The sequence below is a fragment of the Cryptomeria japonica genome, chromosome 11, assembly GCF_030272615.1.
Source record: "Cryptomeria japonica chromosome 11, Sugi_1.0, whole genome shotgun sequence".
In the NCBI taxonomy this organism is placed as follows: Eukaryota; Viridiplantae; Streptophyta; class Pinopsida; order Cupressales; family Cupressaceae; genus Cryptomeria; species Cryptomeria japonica.
The window spans coordinates 209,275,915-209,287,155 of NC_081415.1; the positions used below are offsets into that span (position 1 = coordinate 209,275,915).

At 32.3% G+C, this 11,241-nt stretch overlaps 1 non-coding gene across 1 annotated transcript; it reads right to left on the reverse strand.

Annotated features, from left to right (window-relative positions):
* Positions 1-1,234: 1,234 nt before the first annotated feature.
* TRNAF-GAA (transfer RNA phenylalanine (anticodon GAA)) lies at positions 1,235-1,307 on the reverse strand. Its single transcript has one exon. It is a non-coding gene; the product is annotated as a tRNA-Phe (tRNA).
* Between the last annotated feature and the right edge of the window lie 9,934 nt (positions 1,308-11,241).

Consider the following 11,241-nt stretch of genomic DNA (forward strand, 5'->3'; position numbering starts at 1 on the left):
AATTATTATTAGGATATTTTGATATTTTGATATTTCTATTAAATTCTTCACCAAAGCAAAAAAAATATATTAAGACTAATTATTACTATATTATTATATCTATATATTATTATTATTATTATTATTAGATTGACATTATTACGAAGTTAAATAAACCCAATGTGGGTAGTAGTTGAGAGGAGAAAATAAATAAAATATTTTTTTTGTCTTTTCATCCATTTAAGTGTCACAAACAAATCAAATTTAATGATTCTATTTTTTATTAACACATATTTGTGCATCCATTATGTGAGTGTAATATGCATTTGGGTAATACAATTCTATTAACTAAGATCATCCAAGCACCATACATGTTGTAATAATATGCTAATTGTTATGCTACTAAAACTATTAAGAATTCTTGAAGAATACATAGAAATACATTTTAATGTCATATTAATGTTATATACCAATATTATAATTTAATATACCAATACTACAATGGTTGTTGTAGGTTTGAGCCCTTGTTCAAATGCTATTCTCAAATGAAGGAGAACTCAAGGCACAACCATGGAGTTATAGGATTAGTCTTAATGGTTGTCGATTCTGTGTACTTTTTTTCACACAAACTATAATGCAAAGTTCATGAGAAAATAATTTAATGCTTTTAAAAATCTTGCATGTGGTTGACAATGTAATGTGAGTCACATTGCAAGTTTGCTATTTTTAAAGTAAATAGTTGTCTTCAAAAAAGAATTTTTGATATTGGTGGTTTCTTCAAATAGAACTCTACCATAAATCTAAGTATATTTTATGAAATTTGTGGTAAATTTGAACCATGTTTTATGACTAAAATATGATTGAACACTACAAAGATTTTCAATATTCATAAAACAATTAAACCATCTTTACCAAACATCATACACTTATTTTTAGCAATAGAAAAAGATTTGTATAAATAAAATACAGTTCCTTATGAGAGTGTCACCATTGAATTGAACAGAAAACTACTAATAACATATATAATCTAATGTTAATATAAATAAAAAATTAGCTGTTATATTTTATCATTCATCACGCTATTCAACAGATGGAACATAATCCACACGTAAAAGAGTAAACATAAGATAAACTATATTTCTCCGTCAAAGACACTATTTCATCATTCATCATCTGCAACCTACGTTGACATGATAAAAAAAATGTGAATTGATTGATTTTATTTTAAAGAAATACAATTTAACATTTGCCTGATTGCGGTGAGCGTGGATCGAACACGCGACCTTCAGATCTTCAGTCTTACGCTCTCCCAACTGAGCTATCCCGGCATGTTTGGAAGATGTAACTACTTTTTAGCTTGTAAACAAAGTAAATTTAACAAGAATAAATTTATGAAAAAACTCAACCGCAGTCATTTCGCTTCCTTGAATAGAAGAGGTGAATGGAGATCATATATAATGAGTAATTGCCCTTTCTATTTCCGTGGTTTACCTTTTGCCCATCTACTAAAATACTTTTGTGATAAGAATACAATGAAATTGGGTTTGATTTTGGAGTTGTAGCATTGCACAACTTTTTTATAATTCAATTCGATTCTTTATTTCTGATTTCACCTTAATTGAAAAGATTAGAGGTCAGAAGTAATATCTATGGAAGTAAGCAAAGAAGTGTAATTTTGCGATTCTGAGAAATAAATAGGTTTAGATAATTTATGAAGAGTTTTCAATTCTAATTCCATGATTATTTATTGTAGCTGAATCTTTTTATTAACTTCTTGTTATAGATAGTGGTCATGTTTTCAGAGTTAATCTTTGAAAATTATTAAGTATTTCAAAATTTCACTCCTCTTAAATTATACAATTTAAATTTATGATACAAATCTTGTCATTCCAATCATAAAGATTGTAATTATCAGAAACATTTTGAAAATTTTAAAATAATATTTTGTTATTATAAATTGAAAAACAATAGAAATCATTACTCAAGCCCATGGGTTGAACATCTTCAGATCCCAGCTGCAAGGAATTTGATTGCCCCATTTTTATGTTAGTGTTAAATTCTTTTGAATGCCCAACTATGGCTTATATACCCATCTTAAAGAAATGCTATGCAACCAGTAACATTTAAGTCATTCCAATGAGAGGAATGTGAAATGGGTGAAGTTAACCGATTATAAGAATAGGAATGTGCCACTTAAATGGCTACAAAGTATGAACTTGGCAACATCAACGCTCATGATTTTGATCACTCAAATAAGGATGATGTCATGTAATTTAAATGGAGGGTATTGGATTATACAGTTGTTATTCCTTGTAGTATCATTTTAAGTGGTTATAAGTCTAGGAAAGTTGATGTATAAAAATTGTTTATTTAGTTGTAGGGAGAAATGAGGAGTTCGAAGAGGTAGAATCTATTATATTAATCCAGTAAAGGAAAAAGAAAGGAAAAAGAATTGGAGGACCATTTTATTCATCTACAAGGTGGAAGCCAGTTTAGAAATTATATTTTTTAATACGATTTAGAAATTATATTTTTTAATACGATTTAAAAATTATATATCTGAAATTTTTATGCATAATTTTCATGATATATGTATTATGAAACCAATATTTTTCCAATCTATACTTGTTTTCAACGAGAGGGAAGGAGGGAAGGAATTTAAAGCAAGGCCACGCTAATATTGACCATTACTATTATTGCCATTATAATTCAATTGACAAGATTAGAGGTCAGAAGTGCAATTTTGCGATTCTAATTTCATGACTGGTCATGTTTTCAAATTTTGAGAATTGCAGAGTTAAGCAAAGAAGTGCAATTTTGTAATTCTGAGAAATAATTATACAGTTGTTATTCCTTGTAGTATCATTTTAAGTGGTTATAAGTCTAGGAAAGTTGATGTCTAAAAATTTAATCCAGTTTTTAATTGTTAGTAAGGGGAAAAAGAATTGGAGGACCATTTTATTCATCTACAAGGTGGAAGCCAGTATAAAAATTATATTTTTTAATACGATTTAAAAATTATATATATGAAATTTTTATGCATATTTTTCCAATCTATACTTGTTTTCAACGAGAGGGAAGGAGGGAAGGAATTTAGCCCATTACTATTATTGACATTAACACCAACACCAAAACAGCAACATTCCCCAATCTCATTTTCATCGCCATTTTTCTTTCCTCTTCCTCTTCCTCTTCACAAAGCTCAGCTCAACTCAGGTAAGATCATTAAATAGCATGGGCATTCTCTTATTTTCATCGAAAATTCGGCCTGCAATGTATACAAGGAAATCAAATATGTCTCATACACCCCAGAAGCATAGTAAAAACCCTAAAATCCTTGTCCAACTTCAATGTCTTTTAAAAGCCGGCAAATAAAATGGGCTATCCATCATCTCAATACTATCGATATCCTGTCTTATTTAAATTTATTCTTTCAAATAATATTATCATGCTATCCTGATCTTTCTTAATGATTTGCAAATAACGCAGTATGTATGAAATAGGGCAAATTACCCTGGCCTTGCTTGATGATTTCACAATTTACTTTTCATGCTTTCAAATTTGTCTAAATAATCATAGATTTATGATTTAGGATGGTGACGTCTTCTATTATTAAGTAAAAAATAAAACAATTACAAATGTTTTGTACATTTTATGTTATATTTCATTGGTCTTTAAATTAAGTTTTAGGATTCAATTAATTTAGATTAACTAATAATGTTTTGGAATAAAATGGATCAAGTAATATTAGACACATATGATCACACCATAAATAGTAATAAATAAAGAGAAATTGATTAGTTTTGAGTGAAATTTGTTTGTCAATTGACTACAAATTAACCATATACTTAACCACTAACTATTTTTAAATTTTTTCCTACAAACTCTCAATACATAGGTAATTTATGTCACTCATAATTTTTCTATGAAGTTGATAGTATTTTAAAGTATCTTGCAATAAACAAGCTCCACATTAAATCTACAATAAATTTTAATATGTGCACACATGTCCTAAGCTGAGTTTGTGATCAAATAAGACAAATGTGAAAGATTTTTATAGATATTTTTCTGAAATATTCAATCCATTTTTAGTTCTCTCTAAAATGAATGCTAACTGATATATTTTTATACATTATAACACCAAAAATAAACAAAGCCAATCTCAATCCAAAGTTTAAGATCGCTCCAATTAAAAATTATGAAAGCCTTGGCATTTTTTTCATCAACATTTCTGATCATACTTAATGATTCATCATTGTAGAAAGACGGAAGAAAAATAATTTACAGATTGTGAAAATTTGATGTCTCTAAATTTTTTTTTTATTCTACAGATAAAATGATCAAGATCAAGTCTATGAAGATGACCTCATACACAAACATCATATCAATCAAGCAATCAAGTTGAATGGTTTAGATGTCAAAATTTTCACCATTATCATAAAAAACTTTTCGTTATTTCTCCCATTGATTATTTAATTAGTAATTCAATGTTTTGATGATGTCCCTCCCTAAAAAATCTTAAGTTTAATTGGATGCTGCAATTCAAATGTCCAAATCGTTTTTACCAGGTTTTCAAGAAGAATCAAGGTTTTTTATAAGTCACTTCAGTATGATAGAAAAATTGAAATATATGATAGAAAAATTTCCCTTTCTGTTCAAAACACACCATTTAGGAGATCTGGTATTACCAAGTTCCTCAAGATAATATTAATAAACTAAATAACTAAAAATATCTTTTTAATTTTTTTTAAACTCGGTAACTTGCATTTTTAATTTTTTTTTAAAGTCGGTTACAATGAATATATTCAAAGAATTTTGGATTTATTCAAAATCTGTTACAATGAATGCATAAGAAATCATTAAATAGATAGTTCAACTGTATGAATAGTTGTTGTTTATATGACATGGGCATCATTTAGCCTATCATTCGCCACAATGTAGACAAAGTTTAGTGGAGTATAGCCTTACCAATACTGAATTGCAGATTCTTTGAGAAAAGACTCCCAGTGCATGTAATTACTGAATGCATGATAAGGTGAAGAACAACAACAACTATAACCGGAATTTCATTCTCCAAAACCTTATGATTAACTCTAATTCTTTTGAGAAAAAATGCGATGAAAGAGTACAAAGTCAGCCCTGCTGAAGCTTGCATCTCAATTTAATGTCACTTGGATGGCAATGCAATCAACTACTCAACTAGGTTCCTTGTAATGTAAAATTTATTTCTTTTTTGCAAGAACAAATATCTTATAAACTTCTGCATGTTTAGTATTTGTACTCAAAAGGAGTACAATGACACTCATGCTCAGGATCTCCTCCAACCTCAACATGGTTGTCCTTGGACATCAGAACATGGCCTAAAATAAAATTAGTAGCTTAAGTATGGAAAAGGACAAGCAACTTCTCGTATACTCAACTAAAATATGTTCATAATGGTCAGAATATCCATGAACCCAAACAAGATTGCAAAATATATTTTAAAATGTCATGTCTATAACAAAAGAAAGCACAATAAGAAAAGCAACCCTAGTCAAGTGTGCATTAGTTAGCATGTCTACAGTAAATGCTTTAGACAAATGGAAATTTTGAGGACAAGCGCAGTTGATATTACTTTAGCAATTGGTTCAAGATAAAATAAGCTCAAGAGGCAATTATAATAATTTTTTCAGAGAGAAAATGAGAGGATGGCCGCAGGGAGCAGTAGGGTTTCAAAGTAGGGATTCAGGAAATGGAAGATGGTGGCAAGGCTATAGTGATTTTCGATAGGCTCATCTAGGACAAACTAAAGGTGCCCTTCGACTCACTCAGCATTCAGATTTTGATATTAATCCCTTTACCCAAATTTTCAGAAATAAAGCTTTTATCAAACTGGTTTCAAACTTACCTTCAAGGAAAGGATGGTTGAATCGTTTTGCATGTCTTGATGACATAAATAAGGCAGCTAATTGGAGATTCCAAGATCATTCAGATATCCCTATCATTTTCTATACTCGATCAATTGTTCAACCGGCTCACTCATTTCATAAAAATTCTCGCAAAGAACAAGGAAATCTGCAAAATTATTTGAATTTCAACAACTATGATCGGGGAGCATCATACAAACAAGAGGCTCGAAATGATTTCAGAGGACACATAGGTCATCGCCTGTTTATTCAAAAAAGAATTGGGCGGGAAAAAAAAAATTCAAAATCCTGTCAAATAGTTTCAATCCTCGAAAGTGTATCGGCCAAAGCAAAAAGAAGAACAACCTATTTTTGACATTTGTAAAGAAACTCCATCTACATCCCAACAATCCTTGCATAAGGGATGTTTAGTCAAAGGGCATAATGAAACAGATCTTCAAGGTGATCATGGAGGTCCCTTCGATCCAAAATCTGCGCACCTTGTGTGGAGAAGAAAACAGGCCAATCTCAAGGAGGTGGAAACCCCTTTTCCCAAACTGGCTCCGGTAGAGAACACTTTCCTCATGAAGATCACTTTTCCTGAGCATGTTCTCTCTCAGTCTATTTCATTTCTCTGAAAGTCAGCTCTCATTGGTAAGTTTAGTTCATCGATCCCCTTTCAAACTTTACTTTTATGGCTAATAGTCAATGGTCGGGTTTTTGTGATCTTTTCTATATTGATAGCCATTCAGGATTTTTTGTTGCTCTATTTTCTTCACCCAAAGATAGTGACATAGTTCATAAATTCAAAGGCTGGTTTTGTCAACGGTCTTGTCTTTTTACCTTGCCCTGGATTCCAAACTTTAAACCAGACGCTAATTTATGTAGATTTTACCCATACTGGATTTCTTTCCCAAGCTTGCCTTTGGAATATAGAGATATGGAAATTGTTGAGATCATGGCTAATCAACTAGGTATTCTTGTTTCTCATTATCTTATACCCTTTGAAGTAATTCAAAGAGATGTTAGAGTTTCCCTACTTCTAGACTCAAATAAAATCCTTCCAAGGCAAATCTCTATCACATCAAAATGGGGTTTATGGTATCAAGACATTGTTATGGATAATGCAGAGGACATTTGGAAATATCAGCATAAACTAGGGCATTTTACTAATGCCTATAGTGGTCTTGACTGTTTAGAGATTCTAGTTTGTAAAAATTATTGCTTAGACCGTTTACTGTGCACCGTCCATCATCACAAGCCAGTTTCGCCTTCTGATTCAGTACAACCATGTAGTGTCACCTCTGTGCCTCATGATGACTCAAATTTTGAGTTATCTTATGTTCATTGGATTATTTAGTTGACCAATTTATTTAACATGTATAGTTGAATTCTCTATAGCTATAAATCTTCCATCATGCCCACATTGGTTCTCCAATTATGTGACAAACCATCTGATGACAAATAATTTATAGTTCGGGACCTAATGTTTAATGAATCCCCGATTGATATTCAAAGTTTAATGTAGAATTTTTCAGATTCAAGGGCAGTTGTTTCAAGAAATGAAGGCCATATTTAGGGATTAGCACATGATATTCTATCTACATTAGCTACCACTATGATTGAGGAAATTGCAAAATTGGAAGGTGTTAGTATGAGAAATGTAATGTGTCCCTTACAAAAGGCAAGGTGTTTTTGCTCAACAATTGACTTTTCGGTGAAATGGAAACTTCCCATGGTGAAAGAATCCCCTGTTTTGAGTAAACCTATTGAATTAAGTCCTACAAACAAGATTCAACAAAATTTCTCTCCGATCTCCCCACACTTAGATATCCATTCACACAAAATTATGCAAAAAGAAATGGAAGCCCCTCAACATGATGGTGAGACAAAGATAAGTAATTTTGACTATTCACAGTCATTATCACTTGAGTAAAGTCCTGGTATCAAATCAGTAGTGTTTAGAACTCCTAAAAAGAGAGTTAGAAAACTGACTCTGTTAAGAATCAAGAAGAAATAGAGGTAGGTGTTTAGAGTACTTTAGATGGAAAATTTAATGTATCAAAAAGAGTTACAAGGAGTGTGAAAGGCACTCCTTGTTCACAATGAAAATGATTTCATGGAATGTCAGGGGTATTGATGCTCTTGACAAAAGAGGTATAATCAAGTCTCAGCTTGATTCTACAAAGTCTGACATCTACATACTTCAAGAAATGAAGTTATCAAAGGAAATGTATCACAAAATAGTGGCTAAATGGACACAATTTGGATCTGCCCATATGCAAGATTTTGGGGCCTCGGAAGGATTTCTCACATTATGGAATCCTAAAAAAGTTCAATTTCACCTATTAGATCAATATCATAATTGGCAAATGTATAAAGTAGTATATTATGACATGACCTTTATGTTATTCAATGTGTATGGTCCTACCCCCTCTCAGGAAAAGAAAGATCTATGGGATAAACTGACTCAATTGCTCCAACAGCAAGAAGCACAAAATTTTATCATAGGGGGAGATTTTAATGCAATTTTGTCTCACAAGGAGAAGCAAGGAGGAATGTGCCCACCCCCATGAACTATGCAAGATTTTCTAAACTTTACCACAGAAAACAACTTATTGGATGTGATTCCCAATAATGGTCTCTTCACTTGGACTAACAAGAGGTCAGGTTTTCTTCAGAGTGTCGAGAGACTTGATAGATTTTTTATACCTTTGTAATGGTGACTCAATCAGTTTAGTTATTGCTCTGAAGTTCTTCCTATTTTAGAATTAGACCATTTTCCAGCTCAAATTGCACTTGAATGGCAAAATCAAAATCCGATGTCATGTCTTGGTTCTTTTAAATTTGAGAGTATGTGGTTTAGACATCCACACTTTTAGGCTTTATTAAGGTAGTGGTGGGTATTTGCCCCTACATGTAGTGGAACAAAGATGCACCAATTCTTTAAGAAACTTTAGTTTATTAAGGTTAAGGCAAAAGAGTGGATGGAAAGGTCTTCAAGAATGTATTTGCACCAAAAAAATCATTGAACAATAATTGGAAGAAGTTAACCATAATATAATTTCCAAGGGATTGGATCAGCTTCTTCACTCTACACAGAAGGGTCTTCAAAGTGAGTGGGAAGAGGTTTATAAGAGAGAAGAAGAATATTGGAGACTAAAATCAAGAGAACTTTGGCTAAAGCAGCGAGATAAGAACACAAAAAAATTTCATGCATCCACAAAACAAAGAAAAGCATCAATTTTTTATATTCTCAATCAAGCATGCAAACACAAGGGTATTGCTTAAAATTTTGGCAGACATTCAAGATGAAGGAGTAAGATTTTTTAAGAATATTTTAGCCCCTGTACCTTATGTTTTAGAGCCTTCTTGGAATGATAAAGTTAAGCTCTTACTGCAGTCTATCCCTCCTCTAATCACTGACCACGATAATAGAGTCTTACTAGCCCCTTTCACTTTAGAGGAAGTCCACAAGGTGGTATTCTCTCTTTCCCTGGATAAAGCTCTAGGTCCTGATGGGTTCACTTCTCTCTTCTTCCAAAAGTATTGGGATGTGATAGGGATTGACCTTTTGGCAATAATGGAAGAATCCAGGAAAAGGGGTGCAATACTAAAAAGTTTCAATGCAACAAATATTGCTCTTATCCCAAAAACATCCTCTCCATCAACATTTGCAGAGCTTAGACCTATTTCACTCTGTAACACGATCTATAAGATAGTAACTAAGACCATTTACCTTAGAATGCATTATCTCATACCTAAGATCATATCGCAAGAACAAGGGGGTTTTGTTCCAGGAAGGGAGACTATAGAAGGAGTTTTAGTAGCACATGAGGTTTTACATTCTATCCATGAAAATCAACAAGCAAATTTTGTTGTCAAACTCGATATGATGAAAGCATATGATAGGGTTAAGTGGGATTTTCTCTTCAAGGTATTATCTAAATTTGGCTTCTCAAACAAATGGTGCAAATGGATCAAAATTTGTGTCTAAGGTGCACACTTTTCGATTCTAATAAATGGACATCCTTCATGGTTTTTCCAGGGTACATAGGGAGTAAGACAAGGTGACCCTTTATCACCTTTTCTTTTCATTCTTATGGCAGATGCCCTTAGTAGAAGCATTAATCTTCAGTCATCAAAAGGGCTTTGGTATGGAGCTAGTCTATCAGGTACTTTAATAGCAGTAGCTCACTCTCTTTTTACTGATGACACATTGTTATTTGGTAAGTCTTCTTTAAAAGAAGCTAGGCATATTAAGCAAACTTTGGAAGTCTATTCATCAACTCCGGGTTTGAAAATTAATGTTGCTAAGTCTATGCTTTTCATCTTCAATACAACTCCAATCTTGTCACTAAAAATATCTAAGATTTTGTACTTCCCAATGGATCAAATGCCATCTTCTTACCCTCTTCTTACCTTGGCATTCCTTTCTTTATGGGGACAAACAAATATTCTTATTGGTCTGTTGTTATTAGAAGAATCAAGGCTTGAATCTCAGCATGGAAAGTAAGTTGGATTTCATTATTAGGTAGAATTCTTCTTATAAAGATAGTGCTAACAACAATACCAAAATATTACATGTTTGTTCTCAAAGCACCTTCATCTGTCATTCAACAATTACAGAAACTTGTAAAAGACTTTCTATGGAATAGTAATATGACAAATGAAAGGAAAACCCCCTTAGTCTCTTTGGAAAATATGTCATGTCAAAAATCCCAAGGAGGAGTAGGTCTTCATAATCTAAAACATCACAACAAGGGATTTTGAGGAAAACTGATTTGGAAATTGTACAATAATCCTGCCTCCGAATGGTGCCAGATTATGCAAGCTAAATATTTGGATAACAATCAACCATCTAGAGTTTTGACAATTTTGGATCCTCAAAAATGGTCAGCTATTTGGAATTTTATGATGGATTCAAGAAATCTAGTAACTAAGTATATTTCATGGGAAGTCAATAATGGTTTCAGTGCTAACTTTTGGATAGACTCATGGTGTGGGCATCCCCCAATTTCTCAAATGGATAACATGGAAGATATTATGAATATAGCTATATTTCAATAGGGTACAAAATTGAGTGACTATGTGTCCGCTGTAGAAATATTTTCAGGTAAAATAATTTGGAAAGACCCAGCTCTTCTCCCAGTATCCACTTAGCAATCTTCTTCCTTGGCAGATATCTTCTTGAATAGGACTGTTCTCATGTCTAATATGGAAGATGTGTTAATTTGGGCAGCTTCTAAATTAGGACAATATTCAATTAAAGAAGGCTACAAAGCCATACAACAAGGTTGTAGCAGTAAGGTGAGTAGTCGGGCATACTCACTCTGTTGGAATGATATTGTTATGCCAAAAGCAGGTTTTTTTGCAT